The sequence below is a fragment of the Electrophorus electricus genome, chromosome 15 (assembly GCF_013358815.1).
Source record: "Electrophorus electricus isolate fEleEle1 chromosome 15, fEleEle1.pri, whole genome shotgun sequence".
NCBI classification, from domain to species: Eukaryota; Metazoa; Chordata; class Actinopteri; order Gymnotiformes; family Gymnotidae; genus Electrophorus; species Electrophorus electricus.
In genome coordinates this window covers 9429770-9451245 of record NC_049549.1, presented here as the reverse complement: position 1 = coordinate 9451245, position 21476 = coordinate 9429770, and the positions used below count along the sequence as shown (strand labels likewise).

Sequence of the window (21476 nt, the reverse complement as noted above, 5' to 3'; positions counted from 1 at the left end):
GAGAGAGAGAGAGAGATCAAGTCAGTCAGAGATAGATTGTGAAAATCTTTTGTGCTTTATTATGCTTTTATGCTTGTCCACAAAAAAACTCTGAATGACCTGTGTGTATGAGATGTGCTATACAAAAACTCTGCTTGAAAGAGTCAACTTTATTCCAAAGCAATTCGTAGTAAGATTTGTTTAGTAAGATTCATCTTAGTAAATCATAGAAATGATTAGAAGATTCTTTTGAAATGCTCATTCTGGACCAGGAAATGGTCTTATGTAAGAAAAGCTGGATGGTGGACAGAACAAGGGACAGATCAAATAAAAACAGCTAAACATTGGACAAATGGTCAAAGTAACTTGCACAAGCTGAAACTCATCTGGTGCAAAAATCAACAGACAACCCACTCGTCTTCTTATAGAACCTCACTTAAAACACAGAAAGAGAGAAAGAGAGACTCCTAGTCTTATTTGACAGACTTACCTAAAAAGTCTCTAAAGTGGGTCTTCGTCAAATAATACCAAATAAATACATTATAAAAATCTCCCAATATACCTGATTCTTCCCATAGAACTGATACTCCCATACTCCCGATAGAACTGGTTCTCCCAATAGATCTGGTTCTCCCAATAGAACTGATTCAAGCCCACCTTCGAAGCCCACCTTCTATAGAGCAGTAAACTAAATAACAGCTCCTTACTCACATACCCCCCCCCCCCCCCCCCAACACACTCTCACACACACACAAAGGCTAGCACTGAAGCTGTTTCTTGTAGACTATTGGAATCTCTGAACTGAATTCTGTCTTCTCTTGCCAAAACAAAGTGGGTAGACTGAATACAAAACCTTTAAACAAAAAAGGAACAACGTGTGCGTGTGTGGGGGGGGGGGGGGGGTCTGTGGGTGTGTGGGTGTGTGTATATAGCTGTGGGAAAATTTATGAAAATTGATCTTTAAAAACTCCAGGGGAAAATTCTGCTCTGATGTCTTTACCAGTCCTTTCCTGAGCACTGTTTCAACACACCTCTGTGTGTATGTATGTGTGTGTGTGAGAGTGTGTGTGTGTGTGTGTGTGTGTGCGTGTACGTTTCTGTGTGTGTGTACATGTGCATGGGTGTGTGTGATGAACAGATGAGATCCCCCCCCCGCCCCCAACCACACACACACACACACACTCAAAGTGAGGGAGGAGTGGGAGATACTTAGAAAATGAAAAAAAGGGGGGGACCCCACGTCTGGTGTCTGTAAAGGGGAGAGTGAACGTGAAGAAGGGTGCTGTATGGAAAATGCCATTCTCTATTCACTCACTCATTCATCATCATTTGCCTCTCTGTCTCACTCTTTCTCATACACATTTATACACACAGTTACACATTATTGCTATCTCAGTCTTAAATACACCAATGTTGTCTGTCTTTCTTACACAGACCTGTACACTCCAATGCTTGCTTTGTCTTAAACATGTACCACGTACACACACACACACACACACACACACACAAGCATGTATACACCTATCTACAATCATATTCTTAAATGTGCACATCTACTTTATTCTTGTCTCTTGTCATATAAGCATTTTCCTTTTTATTGAGGATTTTCTTCAACTGTCATGTGGAAAGATTTGTGTGTATTTGTGTGCCTTGTGTGTATTTACTGAAGACAAACAGACCCATAACATGTACACATAATACATACAAATTTTCACATTGGTTTCCCGAAGCAAACATTTTTTTGCATAAAATCACACAGGCACACACATAATCCCTGTCTCTGAGGGAAGAGATGTTGTAAAGTTGTATGCAGGGATCAAGTGGTTAATGGATTAGATCTCTTAGATTACCATTTAATGAATGACTATTTACCAGGCATGATAGGAGAGCATGGTTACACACACATGGCACTCGCTCTCTCTCTCTCTCTCTCTCTCACACACACACACACACACACACACACACACACACACACACACACACACACAGAGAGAGAGAGAGAGAGAGAGAGAGAGTATAAAATGCAACATTCTCACATTTCCAAGCTATGAAACACTTTTCCAACCTTTCATAATCACATAATCATAGCCAACCCCACACACATCCTAACAAACCGCCCATAAATCGAACCGTTCAAATGTCTGTAAAAATGTTTTCCTTAAACTCTACAAACCGCCCGTGGAACGGTCTACTTTACTTCCTCTTCTATTCAGAGATGCAGTCACACTCGCCACTAATAGATTTGTTCTGCGTATCACGCGCCCCGGCGGAGCTGCGCCTTGGCGCGAGCTGGTGGTATTCCAGTGGTCCGCCTTATCGCGTGCCTACAGCAAGCGCGCGGCTCATCCTCGCGGGTTACGTTTGAATGCCGTTAAACGGAGCTGCGGAAAAGAGACACATCCGTGAGCCCCTCGTCCGTAGAGAGAGAGGTCGAGGTCTGTCATTAGGCGGCGGCGCCGGGCACACGACGTCAACTCAATTAACCCTGCGAGCCCTTTCAGTACCGAAACTATCTGTTTACGCCCACAGGCAGAGTTTTCTGCAGATTAAAAAAATAATAAAATAAGTAACTACCTTCTATTGTGTTAGAAATTAATACTGGTAACATGTCTTAACTGGTGTAACTTTTTCATTACAGTATCATACCGGTGCGTAAAATGTCAGTTTTCTCGTTGTCGAACGCTGCGGACCGCAGAACCAATAGTTTGAGACTGGTTACACAGACAAAAATTGTTTTATATACGTTACACCTCTTTTTCAATCGCGTTTTTAAAAAAATCAGAAACCGTCGGCGGGAAGAGAATTACCAGCATATGAACTAGAGACTCTAAACATCAAAGAGACACTCGACCTGCTGAACGGATTCAAAAGAACTGGAGCGGGAACAACAGAGCGCTATACCTCACGCGAAGGAAACTCCCGTGGAAGTCCGAATAGCCTTTTTTACCGGCTAGGGAATGCTTCTTAAGCTCACTCACCTGAAAAGTCTGTTTGCTGAGTCAATTGTTTATAGCTCCACGAGGTGCCGAGCCTGCGGGAATATTCTGGGAGCTGCGTAGCGGTAACGGCGACGCGGCGTGCCAGTTAACGGCGGCTGTCGCCGTGGTCTCGGGGACAAATCCTGACGGGAGACGGCTCTGATCGCTCAGCCGCACACGAGGGCTACGGAAGGCTCTCTGTGTACAAAGGAGTGTGTGGAGTGTGCCGTGTGCGTGCGTGCGTGCGTGCGTGCGTGTGTGTGTGTGTGTTGGGGAGTAAGGAAAAAGAATGGGGAAAAGGACGGAGAGGGTGACAGTACCACCTCAGTTCCCCATCCACTTGCGTGTGTGTGTGTGTGTGTGTGAGAGAGAGAGAGAGAGAGAGAGAGAGAGAGAGAGAGAGAGAGAGAGACGGCCTGAATGAGTTACAACATGCAACAGACCAAAATAAACAATGTTAGGCTAATTTATTAATATAGAAGGCAATCAGTCAGCAGCTCTCGACTTTTTCCGTCAAAGCACTTTGGCTCCAGAGTTCCGATCCGACCCGTCATTAAATATGTACTTATTATGCAAATAGGCTCCTTTACTACCCATATCATTAAATCCTAGCTCATAGACCAGGCGAATAAACACCAGCGCATTCTTTCCTGCCCCGGACTTTTACATTAACCCGTAACAACCCTCTCGCGAAAACGAAATCAAATCGCTCGAGCTGGAGTCGCCGTCTGAAGTCAGAGAGTTTTTAACTCGGTCCGTAATGACTCCGGTGGGAGTCGGATCTAATCACCGTTCAGTAATGGACCTTCCCTAACGCCAAACACCTCGCGTGCGCTCAAAGTGGATAGCGAGCGAGCGAAAGAGAGCTTTGGCTTCCCGACCCGCGCCGAGTGTCATTACGGGAGTAATGCACGAGAGGAACAGAGCACTTGGCAAGATTGCGCGCATACGATGAATTCATAACGACCGCGGTGCTCCAGAGCGCACGGACAGGAGGACAGGGCACGGTCTCGGGCGCAGAGGGAGGAGTGCGCTGGACGGGCGTTATCGATTCGCTTTCGACGAGGATCTCGAAGAGGACGGGCCACGTGTGGCGCTTCTGCTTAACCAAATTTAAGCGCCTGGGTATTTACGCGCAGCCAGTCCCGGGGGAGTACATGGCCAAACGGCAGGGAATGATTCTTCCTAGCTCACGCAGTCACCGAGGAAAATGCTCAGTAATGCTTCAACGCCTGAGAGTCTGTCCAACTGAACTCCCAGAAAGCATTCTTATGGGCTGCCCAAGCAACTTAATTTGCGAATTTACTCCACTAAAATATTGGTTACTTTTCATGCATGACAAGTCAGTCGTTTAATTTCCTACAGGGCCTTCAACAGAAGAAGAGTAAAGAGAGCAGGCTAATGTGTGAGTGTGTGTACAATGAATTGTTCTCCCTCCCGGGATGCAACAATGGCTGTGTGTGTGTATGAATGCATGTGCTCAAGAAAGAGAGAGACGGTGGTGATGAGAGACCAAAAGAGGAATGAGGGATAGAGCGCAGAAGAGAGAGGGAGGGAGGGATCCGAGAGAGATGAAGATGGACATCTGCCCGATGTCCGGCCGCAGGAAGGTGGGGGTGGGACTTAAGGCAGAGGGAGTGTCCCAGTGCCAGAGAGAGGGCAGTTCAGTCCTGTCCCATCTTGTTAATATTCTGATGTCATCCCTCCCCACCCATCCCCACTGCATTTACAGGATGACAGTGTGATATCATCCTATATGGATTGCTCCTTTCCATTATATGACATACTCCTCTCTCTCTCTCTCTCTCTCTCTCTCTCTCTCTCTCTCTCTGTCTCTCCCTCTCTCTGTTTCTCTTTAGCAGCACACCTGATGGATTTCTCTTTAACACAGTGTTTTTTACACTCCTTGTGTTCCTCTCAAAATTGTTCTAACCTCCATAGTTATTAGCCATTAGACCGGAATGATTGGCTTGTGTAAGATTGGTGACATAACTGGTGGCAAACATCATAAGGAGCTTGGCAGTGAAATGATGTGTCGTGCATGTTAAATGCACAAACATTTGGCTTTGGTCAAATGGATAGTCCCCAAAGCTCTAGTGTAACATGGCAGATAATCAGAATTTTTTTAGTCTTGGTAAATTACCCAGTCCTGTCCTTATGTGTGTATGTGTATCTTCTGGTTTTGATTGATAGCTTTCAGGACACTCACCATTTCAATTACATCTGAAGGATATGGGTATTTTTAAGTGTGTGTGTGTGTGTGTGGTCTTAAATAACAGTCCCAGTGGGGGTCTGTCCATTATAATATTAACCAGTGGCTGTGTTGGGTGGAGCAAAGTGAGCTATGGAGGTCTGACATTTTTCAGCACCTGTTTCCCTAATTACTTTGGTGGCACTGTAGCTAGATAATCTTCTACACAAGTCCTGGTGTAAAAAGTAGCTTGTTTGGTGTGTGTGTGCGTGTGTGTGTGTGTGTGTGTGTGGTTGACTGTGGTACCACCTCAGGTCTTCACGCACTTTAATGTGAGTGTGTTTTCTGTGTGAGAAAGAAAGATAGTTTTACAAATCTCTATTTGAGGAGGTTAATCATGAGCAGAGTAGTTTATATGTATGTGTGTGTGTCTGTGTGTGTGTGTGTGTGTGTGTGTGTGTTTGTGTGTGTGTATGATGTGATTGTTCAATGCTTTATTGAGGTTAGGTCACACTGGCTATGCATGCTGTATGTGGAGTTAGATTGAGTAAAGCCAGAGCTTTGGGCTCTCTGTTTAATTAAACAATACATTTATGAAAAAAATGCCTCATGCAAATATTAATAAACAAAAAACACCCATGCATATTCATGCATCCTCTGGCCACCATGGTAACCAGTTTATATTGCCTTAATGACCCCGCATGTTTACAGAAGAATTATGGAATTGACCAAATTATGAAAGTGTCAGAATCACAATCAGGTACTGACAGTATTTATGTGTGTCACTATGTAACTGTGAGTGATGTGTGTGTGTGTGTGTGTGTGTGTGTGTGTGTGTGTGTGTGTAATTATGATGCAGATGAAGAGAGAGAAGGAGGAAGGGAAAGAGTGTTATGCAGAAAGCCTGTAGTCTACTTCATACTATTGGCTGTCAATTGATTAAGTAGGTCATCTGAAAGTCGTGCTCTCTCTCTCTTCCTCTCTCTTTCACTCTCTCTCTCTTCCTCTCTTACTTTTATGAAAGTCTCTTGGACTGGAATTAGAACACCAGGCAATTAAAGGCAACCTGCTGGAGACACACACACACACACACACACACATATGCGCGTGTGCGCTCATGCACGCACGGGCCCACTCACGCACACACACTTGCTGTTCCAGCTCGTAATTTTTATTCAGCGTAATTAAAGTGTTACGACGGCTGCGCGCCGCTGGACTCTGAAAGAGGAAGGGAATGATTGACGGTGAGAAAGAGAGGAAGAGAGAGAGAAAGAGACAGAGAGTGGGAGGGAAAGAGAGAGCGGAAGAGACACAGAGAGAGAGAGAGAGAGACAGAGAGTGGGAGGGAAAGAGAGAGCGGAAGAGACACAGAGAGAGAGAGAGAGAGAGAGATCGAGAAAGAGCACAACAGGCAGACGGTATCAAAATGAGCTGTAGGCCGTGATGAAACAGGACAAAGTCTCGCAAAAAAGACAAAAAGAAAAGAGCTGAGAAGAGAGTTAATCACACAAACAGACAAAGAGCAAAGTAAAACATGAAGAGGGGCAGCATGTAATTCATACGTTTTTAATACAATACACAGTAGGATTTTATATTGGATGTGTGAATATTATACAATACTTTACACATTTGTACCGTTACTTAAGTGTGTGAGTGGTTGTTTAAGATTATGAATAAATGAGCTCAGTGATCTTTTGTTTCTGACGTATTGTTGCCACTGGCATAGGGGAGGGACCCACAGGACATGCACAGCAGAAGGAACAAAATAAATGTAAAGGAAGTGACAGAGACAGGGAATGAATGAGAGGCTCAGAGAGGGATGAGAGAGAGAGGGATGAGAGTGACAGAAAAGGATGAGAGAGAGAAGGATGAGACAGAGGGATGAGAGACCGAGAGAAGGATGCAGAGACATGCCTTGGGGCTTGTCGTGTGCTGTTGCGGTAACAAGACAATAAGGTGTGCTAACTGGATCTGTTGTCACTTCATGTCTAATTAATCAATTACTGCTGTGTGGGGAGTGAGAACTGTGTGTGTGTGTGTGTGTGTGTGTGTGTGTGTGTGTGTGTGTGTACATGCATATGAAAAGACAGAAGAGAGACAGAAAGCGGGCGCACAAACTGCTGTTGGTTCAGTCCTAATGTTGTGTGCTTGTCTTTGTGTGTGTGTCTGTAATAGAAAAATGAGAAAAGGGGGAGGTTTACTACTAGGACAACCCACAAGCTCAACTTCAATATACCTTCTTTCCCTCTCTTTATCTTTCCTTTAATCTTTCTAGTCATGACAACTTAAACAATACTGCCCAATTCTAAATCACAATGTGATCATTTTATCTTAATGTGATAATCATGATAATCAAGAAATACCATCTCAGAAACTCCCTCCAAACCAGACAGAGACTGAGGGAGAGAGATAGAGAGAGAAAGAGACAGAGAGAGAGAGAGACAGAGAGAGACAGACAGAGAGAGAGAGAGAGATAGAGAGAGAAAGAGACAGAGAGAGAGAGACAGAGACAGACAGACAGAGAGAGAGAGACAGAGAGAGACTGAGAGAGAGAGATACAGAGAGAGAGATAACCCCTATAACACACTATGAAAATGACATTCCTTTCCCTTTTAATACTTTTCTATAAATTAGAAGAAATGTTTGAAGAAATGTTTATTCTCATACACGCACACACATGCAACACAAGCACACTAACACACGCATATCCTCACAAGCAGAACTCTGCTTGTTTTCATTTTGAGTTCATTTTGACTTTTTCACCTTTTTCATTTCCCCTGCATCTCTCTCTCTCTCTCTCTCTCTCTCTCTCTCTCTCTCTCTCTCTCTCTCTCTCTCTCTCTCTCTCACACACACACACACACACACACACACACACACACACACACACACACACACACACACACACACACACACACACCTCCTTACAATCTACATTTTCCTGCCTGCCCCACCCTCTGTTTCTATAACATCCCTGCATCTCATGCACTCTGTGTCTTTCACAGGAAACCATAAATGGCAGTTTTGTTACAGCACAATGATACAGCTAAACCTCATTTCTCCTGTAGAGAACAATACGATTATGAGTGTATGTATATAAGTATGTGTATGTTTGTGTGTTAATGTATGTACGCACATATGTATGCATGTGCGTTTGTGCTCTCTTGTTACCAAATGTAAAATATGAATATGCCATTCAATTTGGGAACATTCTCTTAGTTGGGCACATTCTTACTTTTGTGCGTTTGTGTGTGTGTGTGAGTGAGGGAGAGAGAGAGAGTGTCATGCTCTTCTGCCTGAAATTGAGCCTGCTTGTTTACGGTAAAACTGAGTCTGCAAGACTTTCAGTTTATGTGTGACAGAATTTTAGCTTAGTGTTAATGTTCAGGAGAGCTGTTCCGGGGTCAGTATTTTTGACTGGAAATTTTCTAAACATGATTTCATGGATGAAAACAAATGTTCAGAGATCTGCATTTCTAAATCTTAGACACCAGGAGATGTGAAGGAACTGCAATAACCAGAATGCTTTTTTTTTTTTTTGGTCAAAAAGTAAAAAATAAAGTATACATAGTATGGCTTCTCAAGGTTTTTACTCTTGCAGTTTTACTTTGTTGTATAAGGTACACGCACAAACTCAGCATAGCACACAGATGGCATAGCAGAAGATTGAATCAGATTCGTTCATTGGCATTTGTGTGCGTGTGTGTATTTTCTGTGTCGGGCTGACGTTGTCGTTAGCGATAATGAGAAAATTCTTATTTCACTGTGGCACTTTAATTAACTTTGACTTAAATTGCCTTTTATTAAAGAGGAGACTTCAAGATCCATTTTCAATTACCATTTCTAAAAGCACCATCACCTGTCATTTGACCATCACACAGACAAACCTAAATAACACTCAAGACACACATGCACATTCATAAACCATTTGACATAGATAACACATATACACTAAATAACTCAAAATCTAATATATGGCAAATTATACACTCTGGGGATAAGTTTCTGTAATGATGTGGCAGGCAGGGCATGATGCAAGTAAGTAATCAAAATTCTTTATTTAAATTACTGCTAAAACACGATCCTCAGACATAATGAAAAACAAACAGAAGAACAAAACAGAACAGAAAACACGAAAGTGGTGCAAAACCAAAGGGAAACAAATGGGCTAAAGAGCAAACATAGAGCAACACCAGTTAACTTAGCAGCACGACGACACACGAGAGAGCTCACATGGAAACAACGAGAGCTTTCAGAGACCAACAAAAGAGACAGGAACACAGATTAACGAACGCTAACGGCACACAGGAACACAGACTAACGAACGCTAACAGCACACAGGAACACAGACTAACGAATGCTAACGGGACACAGGAACACAGACTAACGAACGCTAACAGCACACAGGAACACAGACTAACGAATGCTAACGGGACACAGGAACACAGACTAACGAACGCTAACGGCACACAGGAACACAGACTAACGAACGCTAACGGCACGCAGGAACACAGACTAATGAACGCTAACAGGACACAGGAACACAGACTAACGAATGCTAACGGCACACAGGAACACAGACTAGCGAACGCTAACGGCACACAGGAACACAGACTAACGAATGCTAATAGGACACAAGAACACAGACTAATGAACGGTAACGGCACACAGAAACACAGACTAACGAACTCTAACAGGACACAGGAACACAGACTAACGAACGCTAACGGCACACAGGAACACATACTAACGAACGCTAATGGCACACAGGAACACAGACTAACGAATGCTAATGGGACACAGGAACACAGACTAACGAACGCTAATGGGACACAGGAACACAGATTAACGAACGCTAACGGCACACAGGAACACAGACTAATGAACGCTAATGGCACACAGGAACACAGACTAATGAACGCTAACGGCACACAGGAACACAGACTAACGAACGGTAACAGCACACAGAAACACAGACTAACGAATGCTAATAGGACACAGGAACACAGACTAAAGAATGCTAACAGCACACAGGAACACATACTAACGAATGCTAACAGGACACAGAAACACAGACTAATGAATGCTAACAGGACACAGGAACACAGACTAACGAACACTAACAGGACACAGGAACACAGACTAACGAACGCTAACGGCACACAGGAACACAGACTAACGAATGCTAACGGGACACAGGAACACAGACTATTGAACGCTAACGGCACACAGGAACACAGACTAACGAACGCTAACGGGACACCGGAACACAGACTATTTAACGCTAACGGCACACAGGAACACAGACTAACGAATGCTAATGGGACACAGGAACACAGACTAACGAACGCTAATGGGACACAGGAACACAGACTAACGAACACTAACGGGAGAGAGGAACACAAACTAACGAACATTAACGGCACACAATTGTCACAAACCGAGGGAGGGGAAAAATTAAACAAGGGAGCGGAACAAGAACGGCACCAAAATAAAGGAACCCCTGGCAGGTTGCTAAGGGACTCACGTTGCCACAGGAGGACCATGATAGTTTCATATAAACTTTTCACTCTTAGCGATGTTGCTTGGCTGTCATGCTGAGTTCCTGATTGAGTGTTGTTTGAAATGAAGAGATCAGATTAACTTTTATTCATGAAGTTGAAAAGGCCAGTAATTAATAACTTCACTTTTGTGGCATTTTTTCCCGCAGCTGTGTGGTAATTTAGATAATGTATTATTTCTAAAAACCTCTCCTGGTTAATTGGCCATTAAATTAATTTGAAAAGTAATCAAAACTTTATAACTAGATCCAGCATGTGAGACTGTGATGAGTGGAGATCAAATAGAAAGGTATATCTCAAACACTATACAACCTCTTTCTCATAAACACACATTTATATTAAGATTTTTATGGGAGAATCCCATAGAGTTATTGTTTCTGTAGCTAAACCACTCTACCTATAACTGAACCGTAACCTCAGTAATGAAAAAAAGATTAATATACATACTCACAAACTCACAGACACATAGGCTCCAATAGACAGCTGGAAATTCATACTCTACATACAAACTGCATATACTAAATACTACATTTGAAATCTGCCCTCTGACACCTGTCACAAATGCAGATATGTACATACAATACATACACACTTTTTATTAATCCCTTTCTCCTCACTTTTATCATTCTCTCCATCTTCTCTCCCCTCCCTCACTCAGTCTTCCTCTCATGCTGAGATATTCCAGCAGCTAACCCATCAGCCCCTCTGTTATTACCATTGGCAAATGACCCCACTGACTACACAGCTGCCAGTTGTGTGTGTGTGTGTGTGTGTGTGTGTGTGTCATAGAAAATAATGATGCATGAAATACATGGAGACCTTAGGACATCCGTGTCATGTGTGTGTGTGTGTGTGTTTATGAGAAAGATGTTGGGTGAGAGACAGAGAGAGAGAGAGAGAGAGAGAGAGAGAGAGAGAGGAGTATGCCACATATTGGATCCATATCCAAGGTATGGAGAGAGAGTGCTTTGAGTTTAAGCCAACAGATCTAACAGATTGATGACTGATCACTGTCTAAAACTCTGACAGACAGAAGGAAAATACTGGAGACTTCTGGGGCAGGGTTACACACACACACATACGTATGTGCATGCACCCACATGGTGAAGGGAGGTCAGTACGAGCTGAAGACAATAATAATACTAATGCAGTAACAGTAATTTACTGGTGCATTTATAGATCTTCATTCCCAGTACATTTTACATTTTAAACAACATTGCACATTTTTCTATATTGCTTTTTTTTTCTGTTGCACATTTATTTCGCCCAAATAAAGAGGAGCGTCTAACTACGTTCCATTGCCAGCCCTGCTTACAACAGCTCGGGTTATTTACGTTGCCTACATAATACTGAGGGAACTCTGCCATACTGAAGGTCCGCTCCAATAAAATCCGTCTTCTTGGGTTGTCCGAATCACTCACAGGCCATTTGTTAAGCTGCAAAAGAAACAGTATACACTGGACTGTACACTCCCAGGACACATGCACGGGTGTGTTTCTGATGTTTATTTTTACTCTCAGATGAGACACCAGGCCTTTCAGCAGAAATAAAAGGCTGAATGTTTAGATTTTCTTTTCCCGTAAATACATTTTGCAGCTGAACTCTTAACTCCCAAATTCAGCTCTGTGAGGGTACATCACTTGAGGGGACTGTGCCATATCAGTGAAAAGCATTGGGGTGTTCAAGTCTCCAGAGGCCAAAGGTATGGGCCAAAATTACCGCTAATTTTTTTGACTAAATGCTCCATTTAAAATCCCTTTAAATCTTGACTGAGGTAAAAATATAGTTTGGGGGTTTCTGTATCTGCTAGGATAAATCCCAAGGAGGCCATGACAGAGAGAAATAGTGAAATTTGGGATGCTACTTTTTCAACTACTTTCTGAAATGAAAACAAAATGGATCCTGTTTTCACACATCAGTCAGATTTGAGGACCCACTTTAATGTTTTTTCTCAATACTTTGCCCACTGCTTTCTAAGGGCAAATGGGTAGGTCCAGTCTAAAGAAGGACGCTTTGCTGCCAACCTCAGCAATTAACACACTAACACAATGAAATATTTAAAAATCTAGTAAAGCTTCAGGGGACAGAGAGAGAGAGTGTGTAAGTGAGAGAGACAGAGAGAGAGAGAGAGAGAGAGAGAGAGAGAGAGAGAGAGAGAGAGAGAGAGAGAGAGAGAGAGAGAGAGAGAGAATGAAAAAACAGTACAGGATTTTGTCAGGAACGAGTGTGCAGTATTTGTGTTCATGAGAGCATGCATGTGTATCAGTGTTTTAAAGACAGTGTTTTTATGCAATTTGTTTATATGGTTTTCATCTATAAACTACAAAGATCAACTTAGTAAAGCTCCATATAGTTCATTTTTGTTTTTACTTTACAGCGCAAGCCCCAGTTCATAAAAGTGTATAGTATTTTTCCTCTAGATCTTACTTCTCTTGCTCTCTCTCTCTCTCTCTCTCTCTCTCTCTCTCTCTCTCTCTCTCTCTGTCACAATAAGTTAATTTGCGTTAGATGGTGGTCTTAATTCAGTGACCATAAAGAATGGAAAGCATTACAATATGTATTTGTATTTGTGTGTGTGTGTGTGTGTGTACATGTGATTGTATGTGTGTGGGTAGGCAGGGGGCCAGGGGGTGCATTGAGGAGAATAGGAGAATGAGAGTGAGACTGTTCTAGACTATTAGGAGTCACATGAGTGTAACACTCCAGCATGTTACATTCAACAGGCTCCTCAATACACACACACACACACACACACACACACACACACTCACACACACACACACACACACACACACACACACACACACACACACACACACACACACACACACACACACATTCTGTTACATACAGAAACAGACTATCTCCATCTCTCCATCTCTACGTGTCTGTCACACACAACCACACACACATATTCTCTCTGACACACAGAAACACAATCTCTCTTCTTCTTTCTGCCTTTCTCTGTCTCTCTCGCTCTCTCTCTCTGTCTCTCTCTCACACACACACACACACACACACACTCGCACACACATGACCACATTCACACACATCATATTGTGTTATCATCCATTGTACTTGAGTAGAACTAACAAATGTGAGGAGCGAACAACAAAAAATACAGGGTGTGTGTGCGCGTATGGATTTTTATGAGTAACATTACTGTGGAAGCAGGCTCTAATAGCTGAGGATACTTCATTCTTGTTGTCTCTATAACCCCTTTTACAGAGTTGTATGTATACTGATGGTCTCTATAAGTCCTTCTACAGGGTGTGTTTATGTGTACTGGTGGTTTCTATAGACCCTTCTACAGTTCTACAAGGTGTGTATACGTGTACTGGTGGTCTCTATAGACACTTCTACAGGGTGTGTACGTGTGTGTGTGTGTGTGTGTAGGTAGTGTGGACTTCTCCACCAAAACCTCCCAGCCCATTCTTCAAACAGCTGCGTGTTTTGGTGTTATAGATGATGTGTGTTTGTGAGAAAGAGAGACTCGTATAGACATGGGTGATTGAGCTCTGATGAAAAATATATAGTCTAATTAAAGATAACACATAAAACTTCAAAGCACTGTGTGAAAACAGATAGGTTAATCTTAAACACAAATGTAATGCAGTTTCCAGTGTATTGGCTAATTGTGTGTTCGTACACACAAGACATTCTATGTGTGTGCACTGACTCTCACACACAGACAGGGCACAAGCAGCATAAACAGGAAAATTAATCTCAACAATAACGTCCATCAAGATAAAGTCCATTATTTTTAATATTGTGATTATTAAGTGTGCATCTAACTTCACATTTGTGTATTGAGCAATAGAGTTCTGCACTGTGTATTCTGGCAGTGCCTATATGTATACCGGCCATACATATAGAGTTGTTTGTGTGTTTTTGTGCGTGCCTATACATGTATTGACTGTGTATTATGTGTGTGTGTGTGCATGTGTGTTTGTGCATATGTGTCCACATGTGTATTAAATGACTGTAATTTGTGTGTGCATTTGTGTGTGTGTGTGTGTGTGCACATATGTCTATTGAATTACTGTGTATTGAGTGTATGTGTGTGTGGGTGTCAGAGGTCTTTCTCCTTGGCTGGTTCTTCTCTGTTGTGAAAGTTGCTGGCGGGGGTGGTTGTGGGAGAGCGTGGCCTGTGCTGTTGTGGTGCGCAGCGGTGTGTCCGCCTCTCTCACACACTGTCTTCATGGTTGAGCACAGTGTCTCCCGCTCTCTCACACACTCTTTTCATGGTTCAGCAGAGAAAAGGAAGGAAATAAGCAAATTTCAAAAGAGTGACACACACACACACACACACACACACACGCACATACACACACGCTGGACTCATCAGGCCATACAGAGAGTGTAGATCAATGAATGTGGGGTGCTTAATGACAACCCTGGGCTAAACACATGACACACACAAACACATATTGTACTCAATCACAGCTTTAATACCCTTCCTTTCACTGACTTGAAAAAATTGTATTCACACACACATACACACATACACACACACACACACACACACACACACACACACACACACACACACACACACACACAGACATATGTGTGTGAAAACAGTCTGCTTGAAGGACTTGGTGGTGGCCTTTACACCTCTGCCCCATTTGGTCGCGTTTGGAAGCCTTTCTCTTCCCGAACGTGGCTCTCATAAGCCCCACAGTGAAGTCTGGAACAGGCATAATTTACTGCTCCTCTGTTGCATTGCATTCGTCACACACAAAGGCAGAAGACAGGACATCAAACCTTATCGCCTCACTACGATTACTTCACTTATTGCAGGAGAATGATTGGCTCATGTGTGAAACCTCTTCTCCTTCCCCAGGGAGGTTGGCTGGTCTACTGAAGGTTAACACTGTTGAGACAGTTTCTGATCAAGGCCTGCTTTACTGATCCAGTGAACATTTTACAGTTCTAGCCATGAAGATTCTCATTACTGCTCTCCCCTATAGACTAGACTTTTCTATTAACTAGAATTTGGCAGTGACAGGTTTACTGAGCTCATGGATGTACTAGCTATTGAGATGACCTTGTGTTGTACTTAAGGCAGCACTGAATTCAAGAAAATAAATGCTCTGAGTTCAGATCAAGACCGCCTTAAAATAGTTAGTCTCCATTCAGGTTCAAGCCACGTCATTGAATCCTGATTCAAATAACCTGTAATAATATAATTTAATTTGGGTTCTATATATATATATATATATATATATATATATATATATATATATATATATATGTAAATGCATTGTTTTCATTTGTTTCTTTGTTTTTGTTTTTTTAAAGAAAATATAAATATTGCCCATATAGTTCCATATGTAAGGGTTTTCCAAGGAAAAACAATTTAGTGCTGGATAAGTTAGTTTTGTAAGTGGTTTTACCACTTAGAGATGGTTCCTGGATGTTTGCTTCATATGAGTTAAAACAATTTCAAAGTATAGTGGACCAGCCTATTCAGTCAGTATCAGGTGTTAGTAGGTGTTAGTAGTAGTAACTTTTTAATATATTATTAAGTATAGACTTAATGTGATGTCACAACAGTGAACAAACAAAGCAAATATGAAAAAGATGTTTACATATATTACACTTTCATACAAAATCTGCTTATATAGGCTTATATATCATTTTATACAAATAATTTCTTAAACAAATCTGAGTAACTTTTTGAGTGTTTCTTTTAAATAATCAGCTTAATATTTGATTCCGATTTCTGGACACATTCTATTGGTAGAGTATTGAAGCAGACGTTTGTTACAAACTTTCAAAGTTTCAGTGCTCAACTGAATATAAACGGTAATGCCCACCCCCCCCTCACCTAGCCCATATGGTATAGCCCACCATGCAGCTTTGTTGGTCTTCCCTAGTGACAGTGCCCTCGTGCTCTCTGTTTACTCCTTCTGTGTTGGCCGCCGCCCTCTCATTGGCTGGTTATGTGGCGCACCTGCCCCTCGTTACCTGCTTTGTTACTGTGTCTATTTAAACCAAGTGCAGTTCGTTTTCGATAAGCGTTCAGTGTCGAGACTCATGCCTGCACCCTGCTCCTTTCCCGGAATGTGATGCATGCTGCCTGCATTAGTTAGTTTCTTGCGCATTAACGATAAAAAAGATACATTATTGTTTGAAATCGGCAGTACTTGATAATATACCAGATAGAGGCATATTATGCAGCATATTCTCTCAGTTCTCGAGCAGTGGGCACTGGGTGGGCCAGCCACTGTATAAAGGTGGCCATAACCTTCCCTGACCCTGCCTTGATGACCCCACACCCAGTTATCCACTACTACCCACCCCATACACCCCATGCACAATTGTTTACAATACTGACATTTAACAATCAGAGTCTATAATTGTACAAATATATAAGTGCACATTCACATACACACATGGGCCAATTGCAGTGTACAGCACAGTAGTAGAGTGGAAATTATTATTTTTTTGTTCTGGTGCAGTGCAGAAAGTTCTGAAAGAAAACATTTTGAATGAGAGTCCTTCATTGGCTGTTCAGGATAATATATATATTATAGTGTGAGTACAAGTTTATTGACAAAGAAAAACCTTGATTTTTTTAGTAGGGGGAAAAATACCAGATTTGTGCTGGTTCCTCAGGAGTCGCTTTAACAACATCGTAATCCCACGTTTGACCAGTTGGTATGGCAGGAAACCCCTGTCAGGCTTTATGAGCTAATTTCCAGGGCAGCTGGAGACTCCTAGGCCCACGTCCAGTGAGTGCAGTGAAGTGAGAGCACACTTAAGCACAGGAAAACACTAGTCCAATTCAGATGCCCCAAACCAGACAAAGGGCAGTGGTCACTCCACTGAAAGAAGAGCAGGCAGAAACAGTCCCTCTGGATGTATCTCTGTGTGTGAGGCTCTGTGGTGGCTTAAAGTCAGGGAAATATCATAAGGAAGACAGATTGTTAGAGAGACAGACAATTATTCAAACAAGAAGATGGATATTACCAAGAATATTAAACAAATGAAGCCAAAGGAGGAAGCCCTTTAGAGAGCAAGCTAGAGGGCTGTCAAACTGACAGGAAAAAGGCAGAAGCTGAGCGAGGCTAAATGGATCATAGGAAACATGTGGAAGATTTCTTTACAATGAAGATCCAAAAAAACCCAAACCAAACCAAAACAAAACAAAATAAAAAAACTCTGGGATGTAATGAGCATGACAGGAGTGTTCTCATCAAGGAAGCCAATTCCAACAGAAAATGACCCTGTATTTTCAAATCAAATAATTGGTCAATTTTTGGGTTTTGAAAAAGGGGACATTTGTTATAAATGTGTTGGTATTTCTAAGGGCATCCATCATACCAAGTAGTCTAGATAGAATAACACTTAAAGCTGATGATGTGTTAAATATGTTTCAATGTATTAAAACAATGAAAATATTGGTCCGGACAATGTGAGTGCATTCGTTTTAAAATCTTTTAGATTTAGAATAAAACTGGATTCAGTTTGGCAACGATTTACCCAATTTTCCATAGACATCCAACATGCCTGTAATTTGCAATACATCTCATATAACATCAATGCCTAAGAAAACTTGCCCCAATAGTTTTAAAGACTAAGCACTACCTAATGGATCTCCCTGAAGATTTCAGAATATCTTAGCTACTGCAAAAATGTACATGTGATTTAAAATAAAATTAACACATTCATTGCTTTAAAAATGACGAATTCAAGTAAACTGAAGGAAACACCCGACGTCCCTCTAGAAAGTTACAGAGTGACGTCACTGGTGGACAACAGTGAACAATGCCACAATCAAACACAATTATGACTGACTTAGACTGCGAATTTTCCAGTGCTGGTTCTTTAGATTCTGAACATGATGAAGATTATGAATCTACAGTGATAGTGGGATTGACTGTATATCATAACAGGGAATTTCACCCATTTAGATTTGTGCCAGAGATAGAAAAATCTGCACCAGATAGCAACGAAGAACACAACCCAGTCATCAGAACTGGCAAGTCTGACTGGTAATTCCAACTTTTATATTATCCATTATACTAATCCTAAAAGTAAAAGGTATTACTAAAAGGCATCTTGTCTATTAACAATCATTTATAGCAGGGGCATTTTATTAGATGGCTGACTACTGGTTCTATTTCCCATTTTACTAGCTTGTCATGTATCTAGTTAACCCAGTGTAACTAATTAGTTAGCAGTGCTCCCTTTTGCTAATAACCAATGCCTAAGCCTAGATAGCATTTCCTTTAGTGGTCTAATGTTTTTGGTAGGTTAATCATATGCGTCTATGCTATATTTATCTTGCCTTGTTTGCATTTTCATTACCTTATCTTCTGTGTGGCTGACTTCAGTGAATTTCTGGTGCTAACTATGTACATTGAATAAAAACTGAAATAAACGGACAAAGTGTTAACCACCCGTGTTTGGTAAGATGCCGGATCATTATGGGAGATGTCCGTTATTAGCTAGCTAATAATGAACATTAGAAACTTCACACTGAGCTATTCATCGGTATTGTTGTAATAGCAATCTACTTCGAATTCACAGTCATAAGATACTCCATAAATCTCTGTAATTCAACTTCGTGGAGTAGTTTTAGTGTAGTATGGCTTGAGCCCCCAAGATTAGCTACTAACCTAGGTATCTAGCAAGGCTAGCTAATGCTAGCTAATGTCAACTAAAATGGGCAAAGTAATCGCACTTACCCTGTTTACTTCCATTCACACAGATGTGCTTGAACACCTCTCTTTAGTTTCTTTACATGCCCATATTGTTGGAAAAGTCTTAAGATCAAGTCAGTGCGTAAGCCCGGCTTTCCACATCCCATAGTCGTGGTGATCTTCAGGTGTGAAATGAGCACTACAGATAATGGAGTATGCGGAAGGCCCTTTCCAATGTACCCTTTTAAAGTTGACAGTAGAATTATTGAAGCCAAACAAAACACACCTTTTTGTCATTTTGCATCACCTACAGTTCAACGTTTTGAGTTGTTGTCCACAATCTATGTCACATGTATGGTGTTTGTGATAGGTTCGAGGTGAGGCTAAACAACAATCTTATAAGACATATTCCTTGAGTTTGAAAAACTCAAGTTAGAAAAAAATGTTTTCTTACTATCGATAATCACAAGTTAGAAACTCAGCTTTCTCTGTATTTATGTGTTTGACACTTTCATATAAGCTAGTGCTTAGCCTTTAATGACTTTCATCCAGTAGCAATTACATCAGTTGTGGTGAAGTCTTATAAGATTTTAACGGAGCATGTTACTAGAGCAATAGACAGAAAACTCTTCTCCATACCAGTTTGCTTATAAACAAGGCTGTAGTGCAGAAGATACGGTTGATACACTGGTCCTGACCTCAAACATCTTGACAAGCTCCACACATATGCCAAGAGCACTCTTTCTAGAGTGCTGAAATTCTTCAGCATTTAACACCATTCATTCTGATATTTTATTGATGAAAATGGTTCAATTGGATATTAATCCTCATTTCATTCTCTGGTACAGTGATTTTCTCACTAACAATGCTGCAGGGAAAAGTAAACACATTGTTTTTGCCAAACAAATGTTGGAGTGCCACAAGGACGTGTTAGTTCTCCACTTTTGTTTAATGATTGTAAATTGCAGGAACCAAATAACTCTATTTTAAAATTTGCTGATAACTCTATCATATTCGGACTTGAAAGAGAGAGAATTTAATTTCAACAGAGTGCTACTAGGCTGGTAGACTGGCAATACCAAAATGCACTTAATATGAACACAGAAAAAATGAAGTCATTTTTGGATGTCCTATAAATATCTTGTCATTCTTATGGATGCAACATTCTCATGGACTGTTCATACTGATTGTATCTGTGGTTAGGTACAACAAGGTATCCACTTTCTATCATAGACCTTTTCTTTTGGGGCTAATAATCAGATGTTATTGCAGTTTTACACTTCCATAATAAAAAATGTCACACATTATTGTGTTAAGTGGTATAGTTATCTCTCAGTGAAACTGAGGAGCAGAATTTTTGGATTAGTACAAATCTGCTCCAAAATAGCAAGTCTTCCTCTACATAATGCTTTTATAACCATGTATAGGAAATGCACAGAAAGAATAGAGTGTAGAATTTTATCCAATCCATAATATGCTACATAGTGAATATAGTCTTCTGCCTTCAAATGTACAGTTCAGAGTACCAAGGATGAGGTTAAATAGATTTAAGAACTAATTTTTAGATTCACAAATGCAGAGTAATATTTGTAGGATGTAATGTGTAATTGCGAAGAGTGTAACAATGTCATGTCTTATAAGCATGTTGTAGTTGCAATCATGTGTAAAGGTGCCTTGTGGTGTTGGTAAGTGCACTACTGTTGCAAATACACTCCCTGGCCAAAAAAAAGGTCACTACCTGGATTTATCTAAGCAAATAGGTAAGAGCCTCCCATTGGATCATTACTGCATGGTCGATTATGTTTCAGCTGGCAACAAGTTTTTTAACCCTAACTGATGCAGTGAGTAGCTTCTCATTTGTTAAACAACCATGTTGAAAGACACATCCTGTGGTTGTGGAAAAGATGTTAATCTGTTTCAGAAGGGTCAAATTACTGGCATGCATCAAGCAGAGAAAACATCCAAAGAGATTACTGAAACTACTAAAATCAGGTTAAGAACCATCCAAATCATTATTAAAAAGTGGAAGGACAGTGGGGAAACATCAACTTCGAGGAAGGAATGTGGTCATAAAAAAATCTTGAATGATCATGATTGGCGATCACTTAAATGT

At 41.3% G+C, this 21476-nt stretch overlaps 1 protein-coding gene across 1 annotated transcript in view; it reads right to left on the bottom strand.

Annotated features, from left to right (window-relative positions):
* The window catches only part of LOC113581580 (endothelin-converting enzyme-like 1), a 30285-nt gene extending 27012 nt beyond the window's left edge, over positions 1-3273 (bottom strand). The window contains exon 1 of the mRNA XM_035534419.1: positions 2958-3273. The gene's annotated coding sequence lies outside the window, so the exon portion shown is untranslated. The remainder of the gene's footprint in view (positions 1-2957) is intronic.
* Positions 3274-21476: the final 18203 nt, after the last annotated feature.